The sequence below is a fragment of the Equus asinus genome, chromosome 1 (genome assembly GCF_041296235.1).
Source record: "Equus asinus isolate D_3611 breed Donkey chromosome 1, EquAss-T2T_v2, whole genome shotgun sequence".
Lineage (NCBI taxonomy): Eukaryota > Metazoa > Chordata > Mammalia > Perissodactyla > Equidae > Equus > Equus asinus.
In genome coordinates this window covers 102634143-102650956 of record NC_091790.1, presented here as the reverse complement: position 1 = coordinate 102650956, position 16814 = coordinate 102634143, and the positions used below count along the sequence as shown (strand labels likewise).

Sequence of the window (16814 nt, the reverse complement as noted above, 5' to 3'; positions counted from 1 at the left end):
GCAATAGAAAAAAAATAAAGCCAACTATTAATATGTTATACAAATTGTTTAAAGTGTCTATCAGAAACACCATCCTCTGAACTAAAAACCAAGTGTTTGACTTCCAGTTTCCAATCTGGCACAGAAGGAGTTTAGAAGTTGTCACTTCATCCTGACAACAAGTAAGAAACTGAACAAATGAAAAATCAACTATGCTTTTTCCATCCATCCTCTGAATGAGAATTGAGGTCACAGGGCAGACTACTGCCTTCAAAATTGGAGACACAGACAGGCAAATATAGAGAATCCCAACTTACCAAGGTGGGGACCCTTGAGCAGAAACCCTCATGGGAACCAGTTCTGGGTTAGGAAAACCGGAAGTGTAAGTGAAGAATTGATGGAGGCTCAGCGTGGTCGAATCAGAGAGGTAGGAACTCCAGGGGACCCAGTGTAAGAGGGCACACCCACACTTCTGTGAATTTTACCTCCCAGAGCTCTCCAGGTCTCATAGTGGACATCAGAAAAAAACACCTGCTTCTGACAGTGGAGAGGAAAAGTAACCATTTTGAAACACACCGGAGCGTTCTTTTCTTCTTAAAGGACCCAACATCCAGAGAAACTATTTTACCAGAGCTTAACTGACCTGGAGGAAGGGAAACACCCAACTCAAGCTCCCTCTAGCCATTTTGTTCCACCTAAGGAGGGGGAAACTGAGAACCAAGTGTGGAGTTTACAGTCTGGGGGCACAAACTCGCTAAAAGACTGAGACCTAATCACAGGACCACATAATGCTCCCCCTGCCCCAACTCCTTACCACCACAGTACTGAAGGCCTGTTGACCACAGTTCCTTTTCTCACTATGTCATGTCAGCTTTCAACAGAAAATTACGAGGCATGCGGAAAGTTCAAAAACATAGTTTGAAGAGACAGAGCAAGCATCAAAAATAGAGTCAGATATGGCAGGGATATTGGATAATCAGACTGGGAATTTAAAGCAATTATGATTAATATGCTAAGGTTTTTAATGGATAAAGAGAACAATATGTAAGACAGATTGGTAATATAGGAGAGATGGAAATTCTAAGAAAGATTCAAAAAGAAGTGTTAGAGATCAAAACACTGTAACAGAAATGAAGAACGGCTTTGAAGGCCTTGCTAGTAGATTAGACAGAGCTGAGGAAAGAATCTCTGAGCTGGACAATATGTCAATAGAAACTTTCAAAACTAGAAAAACCGAAAGAAATACAAACAGAAATTCGTAGCTTTTTACTTTTTCTTTCTTTTTTCATTTTGCTGTATTTCCTTTGTCTTTTCTGTTTTTTCTTTATTCTTTTCTTTCTTTCTTCAGTTAATATTGTTGATTAGTATTGTTAGCAGTAAGTGCAATATGCTGCAGGGGCTTGCAGCCATCTCTCTTGAGAAAAAGACCAATTTTGGCTGCTGCTGGCTCCTCAAGACCACCACCAGGGGTACCTTTGCCAAGGTGAAGTTGGCCTGACACATCCTGACTAGGAAAGAGGTGGCCATTGAGATCATTAAGAAACTTCCAGCCTCCAGAGACTACCCTGTGAAGTCCAGATCATTAAGCCATTGAATCACTTCAACTTTGTGAAATTGTTTGAAGTGATGGAGACCAAGAAAACGCTCTTCCTGCTCATGGAGTACACTAGTGGAAGAGAGGTGTTCAAGAACTTACTGGCTTATGGTAGCATGAAAGAAAAAGAGGTTCAAGGCAAATTTCACCAGATGGGGTCTGCTGTGCAGTACTGCCACCTGCCACCAGAAGTTTATTTTCCATAGTGACCTAAAGGCAGATCACCTGCTTTTGGATACTGACATGAACGTCTTGATTGTGGACTTGGGCTTCAGCAGTGACCTCACCTTTGACAGCAAGTAGGGTACCTTCTGTAGCAGTCTCTCTTATGCTGCCCAGGAACACTGCTAGGGTGGAAAGTCTGAAGGACCCGTGGTGGATAAGAGGGGCCTGGGAGTCATCCTCTATATAATGGTCACTGGGTCCCTGCCTTTTTTTAAGGAGATGCTGGAGCGGGTACTGAGTGGAATATGCATTTCCTTCTACATGTCCATGGAGTGTGAAAACCTGCCCGAGAAATTCCTCCTCATCAAAGCAGCAAGAGAGGCCCTTTAGAGGAAATCATGAAGGATCCGAGGATGAACACAGGCCTTGAGGAGGAACTAATGCCTAAAGGATCCAGGACCAGATGGGCCAGAAGAATGACAACATGATGGCCACCTATATGCTCCTGGGCTACGTGAGATCCGAGCTGGAGGACTACACCACCACGCCCAAGCCCATTCCTTCGGCTGATCCTACCGGCAGCTTCCCGCCTTCCTCTCTTCCCCATCCTGCAACATGGATCACGGGGTCTCCGCCAACCCAAAGCAGCCAAGTTTCAGCAAGCCTGACATTCGCACCTTTAATTCCTACTCTGAGATCAGTCAGAGCGGCAGCACAGAAAATCAGCAGCCTAAGCAGGACCAGGAGTTAGGATGAAAGGCCAGCAGCACAGCCAAAGTGCCTGCCCGTCGTCTCTTATCTGGTCTGGAGATGAACACCACCCCAGCACAGCCTCCCCAAGTGGCCCTGTGGCCTCCTCTTCTCCCGACACCAGCAGCAGTGCTGGAGCCCCAGACAGAATCACCTTCCCCCAGGGTCTATCTTCCAAAGGAACTCCCTCCGTGATGGGCAGTTTGGACAGGTGGGAGACCAGCAGAATCTGCCTCATGGTGTGACCCCAGCCTCTCTCCCTCTGGCAGCAGCTGGAGCCGGCGGGGGCCACTGGGAGGTCCGTCACCTTCATCTGCTGACACCTGTGTTTCAGGTTAGCCAGAAAGAACCGGCACGAAGCTGAAAGCAGAGCGGAGAAGAAGAAACCTCAGAGAGTGGGTAGCCGAGGCCGTGATATAAACAAGAAAGCCAGTCGGAAGGTCGCATGCGCTCCCCGCATAACTTACATGAAGCTCGCGAGCTCCATGGAACCCAAGGAGACGGTGAAGGAGATTGTCCAGGTGCTGGATGCAAACAGCTGCGGGTGGGAGCTTAGAAAGAAGTACACACTGCTGCATGTGCTGGGCCCTTCTGCTCAAGGATTTCATGCAGTGGAGGACAGCGGTACGCAACCTGCTTGCCGTTCGCTCACGGGGTTCAGATAAGAGGATATCTGGCCCCTCCAGGGCCTTCCAAAGCAGTCTCCAAGATATCTGCTGGGCTTAAAGGACTGCCAGGAGTCAGCTGGGAGACAAGAGGGGAGCTGGGGGCCCAAGCTGTAGGCTGGCCCCGGGGTGAACTTCCCAGATGGGACTGGTTCCCATAGGGCACTTCTCCTCTCCCCTGCTCTTCTCCATCTTGTCTTTGTGTTTGTGGGGAGGGGAAATGGCTTTGTGGACATAAACACAGTCTATGTGTATATATATATATATATACACACAAGACACTCACCTGCCACTCGACAAGAGGAGGGCCCTGTATCCTTCAAAATTCTCTTCTGACCCAACTGAAGGAAAAAAAAAAACCCAAATCACCAAAACACTTCCCTTGAGGGAAATCAAACCCTCGTGAAACCATCCTAAGACTGGGGCAAATGTTAATGAGTTGTAAAGCTACATTTGAACTGTGGTGTTGGCTTTTCTTGCTGGAGCAACAGGCCTGAGGGTCACATCTGTGTGGTAAATGTTGCCTGAGGCAACCACTTCAGTATTTCTAAGTCTAAGACAACAACAGTGTATTCTCTTTCATGGTCCCGTGGGTTGGCTGGCCTCAGCTCGCTGGTTTCTCTGCTCCTTGTGGTCTCTGCTGAGCTGACTCCTGTGAGTTCATCCAGCTGGTGGCTGGGCTGAGCTGGAAGGTTCTGGAAGGCCTCTCTCCTACATCTGAAGCCTTAGTGCTGATTGTGGGCTGGGGGGTCCTAGTTCCTCTCTATGTGGCCCCTCGCTCACAACAGGAGAGCCAGACCCCTCCGATAGCATGGCGGCTGGGTTCCAAGAGGAAATGTTCTGGGAGGACAAGACCCAGTGGGCAAGTGCTCATCAAACTCTTGCTTACCTCACTCTTGCTAATGTCCCACTGGCCAAAGAAAGTCACATGGCCTAACCCAGAGTCAGTGTAGGAAGGGATTACACAGGGACAAGGGTACTGGGAGGCATGATGCACTGGGGGCCACCCCTGTAACAGTCTATGGCATACTGCTGTGTAACTAAAAGAACTAAACGAAAATGCTCCCGATGGTGGGATTCATAGCTGAGTGTCTATACAGGAGCAGAGGAAGAAGTGGAATTCCATGACTAAGGGTGGAGGCTGAAGGTACATCCATTACAATTGTCTGTGGCGTCCATCTGCGGTCATTCTGTGCCATCGCATGCCGTGACTCCCAGGGAGGCAGGGTCTCATTTAGAATGTTCAAGTGTACTACCAATGCCTGGTGTTTCATCAGTCTGGGAACACAGGAGCCTACTGTGGTGGAGAGTGACAAGTCTACTGTTGAGATCACACCAATAAGAGACGTTGCTTTGTCACACCAATATTCAGAACAGCATCCAGCTTGGCCACTGCACAAGTGGTGGTGCCAGGGTAGCTGTCAGCACCCTGGCTGAACCACATTGACTGGGGAAATGAGAGCTGCTCTGCAAGGACTGAGGGGGTGGGGCAACCTTCCTTACTCATCCTTCAAATCTCATCCTAACCCTCACTTCCCAGGGAAGTCCCCTAGACTCAGTTATTCTGGTTTTTTTTTTTTTTTTTTTTGAGGAAGATTAGCCCTGAGCTAACAGTCGCCTCCAATCCTCCTCTTTTTGCTGAGGAAGACTGGCCCTGAGCTAACATTCGTGCCCATCTTCCTCTACTTTATATGTGGGACACCTACCACAGCATGGCTTGCCAAGTGATGCCATGTCCGCACCTGGGATCCGAACCGGCGAACCCCAGGCCACTGAAGTGCAACGTGTGAACTTAACCTCTGCACCACTGGGCCGGCCCCTTAGTTATTCTTAATTCACACCGGAATTCCCTTCCTCTCCCCTTTATTCTAACATGCATTGCTTTTCCTGATTTAACGGCTATGTTCCTGCTGGCCCATCAGCTCCAGGAATAGAGGAATCATGTATCTTGCTCATCACTGTATCGCCAGCACTGTGGGTGTTGAAATTGAAAATTGAAAACTGCTTTCCCTTCTTAGCTTCCAGCCCCTCTCTCTTCCCCTGAATCACCGTTTACCTTTGAAACTGCTGACTAAGGTGCAGAAGGCCAATGACCTCGGCCTCTCTGACCACCGCCCTGGGTGAGAACAGTTATTAGGAGCTCTGGTCCCAGGAAGTGGTGCTCAGCCAGAATGATGCGACCACTACCCTTTGATAGAATCATGTAACTCAGATGTCAACCAGGCCCTAATGTCCTTTGAGAGTCAAATGGCACTGGAATGGGGGTTTGAGCCAATTTCCAGATGTCAATGGGGATTCTTGAAAGTCAGATATTTCACTGGGTCATCTGAGACCGATTTTCTGCTTCCAATGAATCCTGGATCTTTCTCCCACCTTGCGTATTTCAGCTGTCCTCTTCTCTCTATCCTAATCCGCCCAGAGAGAGGCAGCTTCTTCATTTTCCCCGAACAGCACTCAGCCAAGGCCATACATTTCTTATTAAGGGTTCAGGGTGTAGGCGTCGGGGTTACAACAGAGAACAGCTCAGCAGATAAAGCAGACCGTCAGACGTCATTTGTCTTACAGCCTTCTGGGACCCCTGCTCCTGGGGCCCCAACCCCAGCTGGGGAATGTGCACTGGTCTTCTCTTCCACTAGCTGCAGACTCAGCTTCTTCTTGGGCCCCTTTGCTCCCCCTTAACCTCCTCCTCTCCACCTTGGCTCACTTCAAACCCCTCTTCCAAGAAAAATATCTACTTTTCTTAAAGAAAGTTTTCCAACTTTTTTGAGGTATAATTGAAGTGCACAAAACTACACATATGTAAAGTGTACAATTCTATCAGTTTTGACATACATACTCCCTTGAAACCACCACCTCTCAAACAACATTTCCATCACTCCCTAAAGTTTCCTCCTGCCCTTTTAATCCATTCCTCCCTCCACCCCTATCCGCAGCCAACCGCTATCTGCTTTTTCTCTGTATAGATTAGCTTGCGTTTCTGGAGTTTTCTATAAATGGAGTCATACAATATGTTCTCTTTTTCTGCCTGGCTTCTTTCACTCAGTATAATGATTTTGAGGTTAATCCACATTGTTTGCACATCAATAGTTATTTGTCTGTATGGCTGAGTAGTATTCCATTATATGGATACACTACAGATTGTTTGATGATTGTTTCTCCGTTCATCTACTTACGGATTTGGGTTGTTTCTGCTTTTTGGTTACTACAAATGAAATTCCTATGAACATTCGCAGACAAGTCTTTGGGTTTTGTGCTTTCACCTCTTTCTGGTAAATGCCTATCAGTCCCATCTTGTACTTCCGCTAGCAATGTATGTGAGTTTCGGTGGCCCCACATCCTCACCAATGCTGGGTATGGTCAGTCATTTTAAATTTAACCATCTCATTGTGGTCCTTCTTTATTTTTTAGCGCAGCAGTTTAGCTACCTCTCGGCTTCATTTTTCAGAAGGGCAGCATATGCTTAGGTTTACAGGGAACAATGCCAAATGAGGCCTGTTGTCCCAGTGAAGTTGTTAATAGTGCCCCCTCTTGCCGTCCAAAGTGTTCTGGTTTGGGTAATAAAGTACATGATCCCTCTACTTCCAGCCCAACTGGCCATGGCCCCAGGCTGCCCTTTCACACCCGTAAGGCCCTTCAAGGTGTTCTGCTCCACAAAGACTTCTTTCTCCTCTAAAAGGAGTTTTCCTGCTTTGCTTAAGCAGGTTTTTTTTTTTTCCTTACCACAGCAGGATTACAGGAGGAAAGGCCTGGCACAATGTACCTAGTGCTACCCCGGGCCACGCTTGCCATCCGTGAGAAGAGCTCACCTCAAAACGAAGCCAACGCCGAGGAAAGCAGAGCCAAGAACGGAGGGAGTCAGATCACGTCTGGGTGACATCATTTGAACCCCTGGATCTCTGTACTTTCCACTCAATTTTGCTGCGAACCTAAAGCAGCTCTGAAAAATAAAGTCTATTAAAACAAACAAGCATTTGCTCAAACCCAGTGGGTCCGAGCCAGATGACCTGGCTGGCTCTTAGGAAATACATCCTGCTTTGACCGTAAGTGTTTCTCTTTATGTATTTGGAAGTAGCAGTGATGGAAATATCCTCCACCAAATCCAGGCAAGTATGAGAGCCCCATCTCAATCGCAATGGAATGGCCGGCGTGGAACATCCCAAGACAGCCCTTCACACTGGATCCCTTGTTCTCGCTCCCTTCCCCTCACTTACTGAACCTGTCTGTACTCATCCACCGTTGGTTGCAGAGAAACTCCCAAATCTCCCAAAATTTAACATTTTGAGTTCTGCGTTTGTCGTAATGCTCAGAAAGTTCATCTCCATCTAAGCTCGATATTAATATAAACGTTTTCTTTTTTCTTGTAGTAATTTAAAAATATTTAAATGTATATTTAATTTATATTGATATAAATTAATTTATATTTTATACAAGTTTACACTGTTATAGTTTATATATTTTATATAAAAATTTATATAACATTGATATATATATCAGAAATTTATAATGATATATTTTATGAGGTATGGCTATAACATTTTTAAGTCTGTGATTTTAAGGTTTTCTTCTATATTTCTCTATATCCTCACTCTTGTGCCGAATATAGTGTACTTTTGTATTTTTCTGATTAGATATGATGGTAGTTTATTTATTTATTAAAGTGCAAACTATAATTATTGAATCCTTTCTTCAGTTTTCATTGTTTACTCTTTTTCTAGTTCTTGAGTTTTTGAAGAATACATTCATTTCCATCATTATGTCTTGGGATTAATGAAACCGTCAGGACATGTAATTCCTTCTGAGCAAAGCTTCAACATCTTCTCAAAGTTTTAATGTGTAGCTTTCTCGAATTGGCATTTTAATTTTTACAAATTTTTTATATATGCAGTTTTTATTTCCACTTTGACCCAGGAATTATTCCAAAGGCCATTGTAAAATTTCTAATTGGAGGAATTCTTTATTTAAACATTTACCATTATCTCTAATTTTATTTTCTTGAAGACAGAAAATATGTTTTTTCAAATAAGTTGAGATGTACTCTGTGGCTTAAAATAAGACCATTTTCTAAAAACTGTTCATGAACGCTGCAAACAAAGTGAGTGATACTTTCTGTTTATAAGGTAAAAAGCTAAAAATTCATCTTTTAAATAATTATTTGTTGCATTAACAAAATTTCTTATAGTTTTTTAAAACATTTGTCTACTTGCTTTACAAAGGGTGAGAGATATGTTCATTTCTTCTACTATTAATTTTTTGTCATATTTTCTATTTCCATTTTTAATTTAAATATCCAGACATAAGATTGTTACATAAATCTTTTTTTCTTTTAAAGATTGGCACTTGAGCTAACAACTGTTGCCAATCTTCTTTTTTTTTTCCCCTTCTTCTTCTCCCCAAAGCCCCCCAGTACCTAGTTGTATATTCTAGTTGTGAGTGCCTCTGGTTGTGCTATGTGGGACACGCCTCAGTGTGGCCTGATGAGCGGTGTCATGTCCGCGCCCAGGATCTGAACTGGGGAAACCCTGGGCCGTGGAGGCGGAGCACGGGAACTTAACCACTCGGCCACGGGGCCAGCCCCTGTGACATAAATCTTTATGATTGCTATACCTTTATCGTAAATTGGACTTTTAAAAACTTAAAATGACCCCGATGTCTCATTACTCCCTGTAACTTGAATTATTATTTAGACCTCAGACTTTCATATTGCTGTTTGTATTTGTTTTGCATATGTACCTAACTTTTTTCCTTGGCTTATTTTATTTACTTATTTTAGGATACTGATGCCTTTTGGTGCTGAATTGTCCCCCTCTTACCTAGAGAAGCCTCTTTAAATGCCCTGTGTCCTTTTGACACAATCTCAAGATGCTGCAGGCTTATCTAGTACATTTCCAGCTGAAGGAATCAGATGTGGAATTGGAGATTTCTCCAAGAATGCCTGTTTCCCTTACATGGGAAGCAATATTTAGAGAAAGCAATCTAGGCACATCATAATTTTATGGCTTCAGATAATTAACCCGTTGTTTGGCTAAATTGCTTTGGTACAAAATTATGCTTACTTTACCTAAGATTGCTTGTTAAAACACAAATAAATCTGTCAAGAGAGATGGTTTGTTAAAAACACGCTGTGAACAATCTTGACATTTTAGTGGCAGTGCTTTAAATAAGAAGGTAAAACTTTGGAACATTTGACAATAGAAAACAGAAATCAGTAAATAGCTATATTACAGAATGTGAAATGCCTGTCTTGTTATAGAAACAAAAGGAAGAAACTAATATGGTTGCACATACCGGAAGGGAGGTGTTTTCTCTGTTGGCACCATCTTGGCAATATACACCAGTACACACAACGACTCTGCTGGAATTTGACCACAGGACCATGGCTTATTTGTCATTCATTCATTAACCAAGCATGTATCATGTGCTAAATACTTTATTACCAACTAAATTTAAAGATGCTAATAAAGTTCACATTTTTTTGACAGAGTAACTAGCCATTTATGGGAAATGTATAGTTTGCTGTATATGTTTTTTAAGTCCGTACTCTTTTCAGTTTTATGTGGTTAAAACTTGCCTACTTCAAGAAACATTTTCATGTGTGATTTAGGAAAACAAAAAACCAGAAAACAAAGCACAAACTCAGCTCATATTTAGTTGCCAGATTAAGTATTAAAATCATTAAAAGACAAATTATTTGAAACAATGAGTACTCCTCAGGAAATCCATAACAAATAAAAAGAACAGTAGAGAAAGTACTCTTAATGTATTATCTTTTTTTTTTTTTTTAATTCTCCAAGCCTTTGTTCTTCAGGAAGCAAACTGCTGGTTCACTTCCCTGGAGCCACTGATAAAACCATGCAAGAACATCAGAGAAAAAGCGAATCCAAGATAGGTGCCATCCCCAAGGGAATGGCGCGCTTCTTTGTTTTATATTTCCATTGGAAATCTGGAGATTTTGCATGCAAACATCTTATTTCATGGCACTGCTTCTCAAATTGAGAGATTAAATCTAGCTCCGCATAAAGGTTTTTCAATAAAGTAGTTGCCTAGTCTTCTGCTTATGGAAAATTGATGTATCATCTGATATGCTTTCAATTGCTAACTTTTGTTTCACACAAGCTGGAAGGAATTTCAACCAACCATTATCTAATCAAAAAAATATTTCCTACCTATCTTGTCGTCAACATAACTTGCTGCCAAATGTATTTTTGACTATTGTAAATCACTATGCATTTTAACAAGCCAAACGGACTGTCTAGTTTTGTTAGAAAAGGTACAAATTATTGAAACTATCCATCATTATCAGTGGAAGGCCCCCAAATCGTGTGCATGTTGCAGAATGATTATGACATAAATTAATGTTGTGTTGGTTGTACTACTTTAAGTGGAATTTTTACCATCTTGAAATACAAACAGGTAAGTATTATAATAATTCCACTCAAGTTTCTCATGTTTACGTCCAACCTTGACCACGTAGTAGAACCTGCAATTTGGGTGTTTAGTTAGCTATAAAATTTACAATGACTCGTGATAGCAAAATTCCATCTGAGTTCAACGTGATACAAAGTCAGAAGGAAGCAAACTAAATATGAGTTATGAGGTTTCGTTTTGTGATTTTCAAACAAAAAGGAAGTTATTTCCATCTGTCCGATGGCCAATTCCTCACGGGCACAAGACGTGCTTGAGAGAATGTGCCTTAGCGTATAAGGCGCCTCCTGTCTCCAGAGACGTTTGTACCCGGTCTTCCGGTTTGACTTGATTCAGGAGGATGGCAATGTGTGCCCATGAAAAAAGCAGAGATCCACTGCAAAGCTGAAGAGAATTCAGGAGGTGTTAAGAGGACACACACATACATGCACATACACACATGCGCACACACACACACACATACACAATTTGCGAGCATCGTGTTGCTGTACCTAAGATTGTCTCCTCCCCACCTCCCCCACTCTGGAATCCAGCCCTCTGCATGGTGACCACTGTGTGCTCTGTGCCAGATGGTGAAGACACGCTTGTCAACGCCACAGTTTCTATCCTCAGAAGCTAGCAGCCTGGGACAGATGTCCTCAAATTTAGTGTACGTAATAATTATCTGGGTGCCTGCTGAAGTGCGGGCCCTTGCGTCCCACCCCTAGAGTTTCTGTTCACTGGGTCTGGAGTTGGCCTGACCACCCACCGTCCAATAAGCCTCCCAGGTGATTCGGATGTACACATCCCTCTGACCACACGCTGATCTGATGGGTGAGTAAGAGACACTTCATGGAAAGGATACAGGAATATGTTATGGAATCTATGAGTCAGATGTGGAGCCAGCTCTAACAGGGGAGTCAACCAGGAGAGAGTTGAGCCGGAGCACAGGTGCCATGAGTGACAGCGGAGAGAACATCGCACAGCAGCGCTGGCCTGGCTTCTGCAGACCCCTCCATCAGAGAGCCCTGGAGCTCCTGAAGGAGTTTCCCTCTTGTCCAGTGATTCTTTGTGATCAGGGGTGCTCTCATCCCTCTGCTCCAGCACTCAAAACCCGGAGGACCCTTGAGGCACAGGGCCTCCTCGCAGAGCATAAAAGGTGGAGCAGCAAGGTCAGGGAGAGGCTCTGACCTGGAGGCCCTCATTCCCTGTCAGCCAGCCACGGGCCCTGGGTGGTGGGACAAAGTGATCCTCCACGAGCAAAGGTAGGTTCAGGTCCAGTCGGGTGTGTGAGGAGTGGTGAGAGCTGAAGGGAGGCCACCAGGCTCTGAGCGAGCCCAGGATGCATCCCAAGTTCGACACCTGCAGACAGAAGCTTTGGCCACCAGCACTGTCTACAAAAGGTACAGGGCAGTAGCCACTAAGCCCAAGGACCCGATGGAGGAGGGAGCCCTCCTCCAACCCACGCATCGTGATCCACAGAAGAGAGGATTCTGAAAAACCGAACAGTTTTCCCCCTAGTGGGTGAATTAAATCTCAAGGGTAATTTTAAATTATTGACTAAAACTAAGCTTTTAAATACAATAAAGATCCATGGTTTCCAAAGTGTGGTGCCCAGACGAGCAGCACCAGCATCCCCTGAGCACTCGTTAGAAATGCAAATTCTCAAGCTCTAGCCCAGCCTTGCTGAATCAGAAGCGCTGAGAATGGGGCCCGCTGTGGGTGTTCCAAGCCCTCCAGGGGATGTGGATGACACTAAACTTCGAGAAGGACCGCTCTAGACTTGAGGTTCTCAAACCTGTCCACACACTGGTGTTCCCTGGGGAGCTCCAACTCCACTGCTGCCTGGGTCCCAGCCCCGGGGACTGTGGTTTAACCGGCATGGGTGAGGCCTGGGCTGCGGGGGGTTTTAAGATGGTGGGTGATCTAATGTTCAGACAAATTTGGGAACTGCTAGGCCAGACCGAGGTTAGTTTTTCTCCTGTAGCAGCGGTAAGGCAGATATGAAGGATTCCAGGGAGTAAGGCAGTTGCATCTCTTCCCACAACAGACGTGTGAACTCATCACATGTCTCTCATTTCCTGCCCCCTCCAATGTGGTGCTTCCCCTCCCCACACCCTCTAAAGGCTATTCTATCCTGCCTCTGACCTCCTCCCACCACGTGTATTGTCTTTGGATATTTCTTGAAGGGAGGTTGTACTTCCTGGGCTGTATTCCAGTGAGGCCGTGATGGGAAAGGCTGCTGTGAGCGAAGAGGGGAGGTCTCCTGTGGAGGAGGTGGGCTTCCTCCAGGATGCCAATCATCTGGGGAGGGTCTTCAGAGAGGACACTCTAGCTTGGAAGGAGGGACACTGGCCAGTGGAAAGGTGGACTCTGGTCTTTCTCCGGGCTTCCCCCTCTAGGGCCTGAACAGGGATTTCAACCAGTTTAAGACCTGTCCTTTATGGCTGAGTGGTGGGGGCAGCAGCAATCAGTGACATATCCAGGAGGCTGCGAAGCTTGAGACTAGGGGCTGGGCACCGGGGGTTAGCTGCACTGGGGGACTCTGCTGTGTTGCTCACCTCAGAGGAATTGGTCTGAGTTCTGTTAAGAGATTTTGGAGTTTTCTTTCAGAGGCCGAGGGCTCTACAAAGTTTTTGTTGTCACCATGATGATCAAAAGATGCAAACTGGTGTCCCATAAGCACAAGCCAGCCCACAGATGTGTTTGGGGGCCCATACACTTATGGCCTGGCAGCATGGTGCCTTTGCTTTTGTTTTATTTTACTTTGTTTTCTAATTTGAGTGAATTGACCATATATATACATGGTCTTATAGAATATATAATATAATATATGGGCATATTATGTATATGGTCATATACAATATATATAAAATATACATATATATTTTTCCATCAGGAAATTGCAACAGAAATCCAGAGTTCCAGATTCTCCATTCCCACATGGCCATGCCCCACCAGCGCTATGCAGCAGCTCTTTGTAGCTGGACTGTGCAGGCTCCAGGGCAGCACACGCCCGCCCCACTTCTGGTTTCCTAGACACCGAGGCTGAATGTCAGTTACCACTTACAGTTACACTTGTAATGGTATTTTTCTTATCCTAAAGTTATGTAAAAGTCAACTATTTCTGATATCAACATCTGGGAAAATGAAAAACTGAGAAGAATACACGTTTAAAAGAACAGGAGAGAATAATTATGGAAGGGAAGAATGTCACTTCAAGTGTAATATACAAATTTTATTAAGATGTCATTTTATAACAAATCAGAGTTCATTGTGTGTGTGTACAATATGTATGCCTATATTTGGAAAAGATAAGTGATTAAAATCTGAATAAATTGAAATAAAAGATCAGAATCTTAATTTCAGAATTTGAATAAAAAATAGTTTTGCAACAGTAACATGGTCATATGTTAAATGGAAAAAACTGTCTAGATGTCAAAACACTTTATAGATAATGAGTTTATGGAAGAGTGTCTATTCAGTGCAGCAAAAATTGTATGCCTCGGGGCTGGCCCCGTGGCCGAGTGGTTGGGTTCGCGCGCTCCGCTGCAGGCGGCCCAGTGTTTCGTTGGTTCAAATCCTGGGCGCGGACATTGCACTGCTCATCAAGCCACACTGAGGCGGCGTCCCACATGCCACAACTAGAAGGACCCGCAATGAAGAATATACAACTATGTACGGGGGGCTTTCGGGAGAAAAAGGAAAAAAATAAAAATCTTAAAAAAAAAATTGTATGCCTCTAACAAATAGTCAGTTAGAAATATAAAACTAATGGGAAAGACTCTTACTCTTTCTGGTGGAGGTTGATAGTTTTCTGCTAAATACTACGTGGAAACCATGCTAGAGACTACATTTCCCAGCTTCCTTTGCGGCAATGGTGTCCGTGTGATTAAGTGGACACTTGTGCAATGTATCAATGTATGGAATGTGATTAAAGGGGATGGGTTTTAATTCTGTATCATTGCTAAGAAAAATGCTTGCCCTGTACTTCAGCAATTTCCCTTCCTGTGAGTGGATTCCAAGAACCCCATTTCAAATACGTGGCCAAGGAAAACACCCTAAGAAAAGGAAGAACGATAAGATGGAGCCTGGATTTCAGAGTGGCTGCTCGAAGCAGAGCAACCCAGCCAACCTGGACCCCACACACCTTGAAAGTATCACACGAAAGTGAAATTAACTTTTCTTGATGCTACTGTATTTTGTTGCAGTAGCTTAAATTCTCCCTCAATACCCTCAGCATGTTGAAAATATGACTGAGAACTTATAGAACAACCGGCATGAAATTTTAAATCACTCATGACATTTTCTATCAGAGCTGATAAGAAGACAAAAATATTAATACAATCCTGCTAGCTGTTTTAATTTATGGTGTCAATGAGAAATTTTATGCACCAGAGGGAACTTTGGACACAGTGTCAATGACAGCACAAAAGGAAGAAATAACTTATTTTTCTGTGGGTTGAACTGTGTGTTAAGAATTTCAGTATGACTTGTCGAAATTGGTAAGCCCATCTACAGGTGATGCTTCTTTCCTGCTGGGTGGTAGCTCCCTTCTTGTCGGGAAATCAACATCTAAGGTAAAAACATTTCATCAATTTGCTGCCTCATTTACTCACTCTGAGCTAAACAATTAGAAATGGAATATAGCATGGATGTGGAGTAATTAACACTGTAGCCTCAGTATACTCAATTTGCCTGACCCTTGGCCGAAGGTTCAATGCTGCCCTCGATGACTTGGATACACACGACAATAGTCTCCTGTTCCGCATGGAGGTCAGTGGCCTACCAGTACATTGGGAATGAACTGACTTGTTAGATGATCCAGGGAAAATGCTCACCTCAGCTCACAAGAAGACACAATCAAAGACCTGGCCTTTGCTTTGACAAGTAGTCCTACATGCTTTGAAAACATTCTACAAAAAAGCCTATAAGATAGATACCCAGTTATGATTTGGCTCCCTTAGACATGGTGAAATTGGGCCTTGGCTCACTTTTCGACATTGCAATCAGTTTCCAAAAACTCAAACATACCAACGTGAACTAGATTCCCTAAAGAGTGGTGTTAAAGATGGAATTCAAAGACAGATTCTTAGTAATAACTCATACGAGGTGCTTACGATGCACTGGGCATTGTTCTAAGAGCTTTGCATGTATTAGGTAATTTAATCTTCCCTCTGATTTAGGTGCCCTAATTATCATCACTTTACAGATGATGCACTGAGGCTCAGAGAGGTTGGGAAATTGGCCCCAGGTCACAATTCCTAAGCGCTGGGGCCAGGACAGATTTCAGGCAGTCTGGTGGCAGGGTCAATGAAGCCCGCAGTCCACATTGTCTATCGGGTCTTGATTTCACATTGTGAGAAAAGTAGCCAGCGGTGCTCACTTCATCTTTGTCAGAGGAAGACTAACTGAAGAGACACAAATGAATAGCACTGCAGTACATGTTTACAGCATTATGCCAGAATTCCATAATTCTGCAAATATCTGGGGTATGATTGCAAGAAATAGAAAAACCATACAAAGATTCTGTTAGGTTAGGTATTTCCTATATTTGTGAGCAGCTGTTTTCTTTTATGAAATCTGAAGCCACGTAAAACAAAATCTTGCTCCCAGTTAAAGGATTCAAGGTTGAATTCTGCTCTGCAGACTACAATGGAAATATAAAACTTGATACCTTAATACAAAATGTGCCATTTCTTTTCAGGCTTAAATCAGCTTCTCCAAGTGAGAAAAAAATTATACAACAAAACTGTTCTGGTTTATCAATTCGTATTTTTTTCTACTTCAAATTTAAAATATAATCTTTAGTATCAAAGATGTTTATATCACTTGTTTAAACCAAAATTCAATAAAATAAAAAGTTTGTGCTACCTTCCAAACAGTTTATTTTCTTTCGTCTGTTTTCATTACGTGAAAACGCTGTAAGCATTTGAACTGTGACCCCAGTTATAGATCAGTCTGGGTTTATTGATTAACTGGCAATCTTACTAGACTCTCAGTAGTTCTAATATTTTTTTCAATGAGTTTTTGAGAATTGCAGAGGAAATACAATAAGAGCTAACAAATATAATATTACGTCTTTCTTTCTAATATTTATAATTTCTACTGAGATTTACAGCTTATTTTAATAGCTAGCATTTCCAGATCAGTGTTCAATAATAGTAAGAAAAGATGATGATAGTAGACGTCCCGTCATTCCTAGCTATTATGTTCACAAAGTGGAACGTGCAGCTCTCAAGCGTGCAGTCCGTGAGTTG

The 16814-nt window shown here is 43.5% G+C and overlaps 1 pseudogene; it reads left to right on the top strand.

The window, feature by feature from the left end:
* Nucleotides 1-1360: 1360 nt before the first annotated feature.
* On the top strand, nucleotides 1361-4090 carry LOC106846027 (serine/threonine-protein kinase MARK2 pseudogene; annotated as a pseudogene).
* Nucleotides 4091-16814: the final 12724 nt, after the last annotated feature.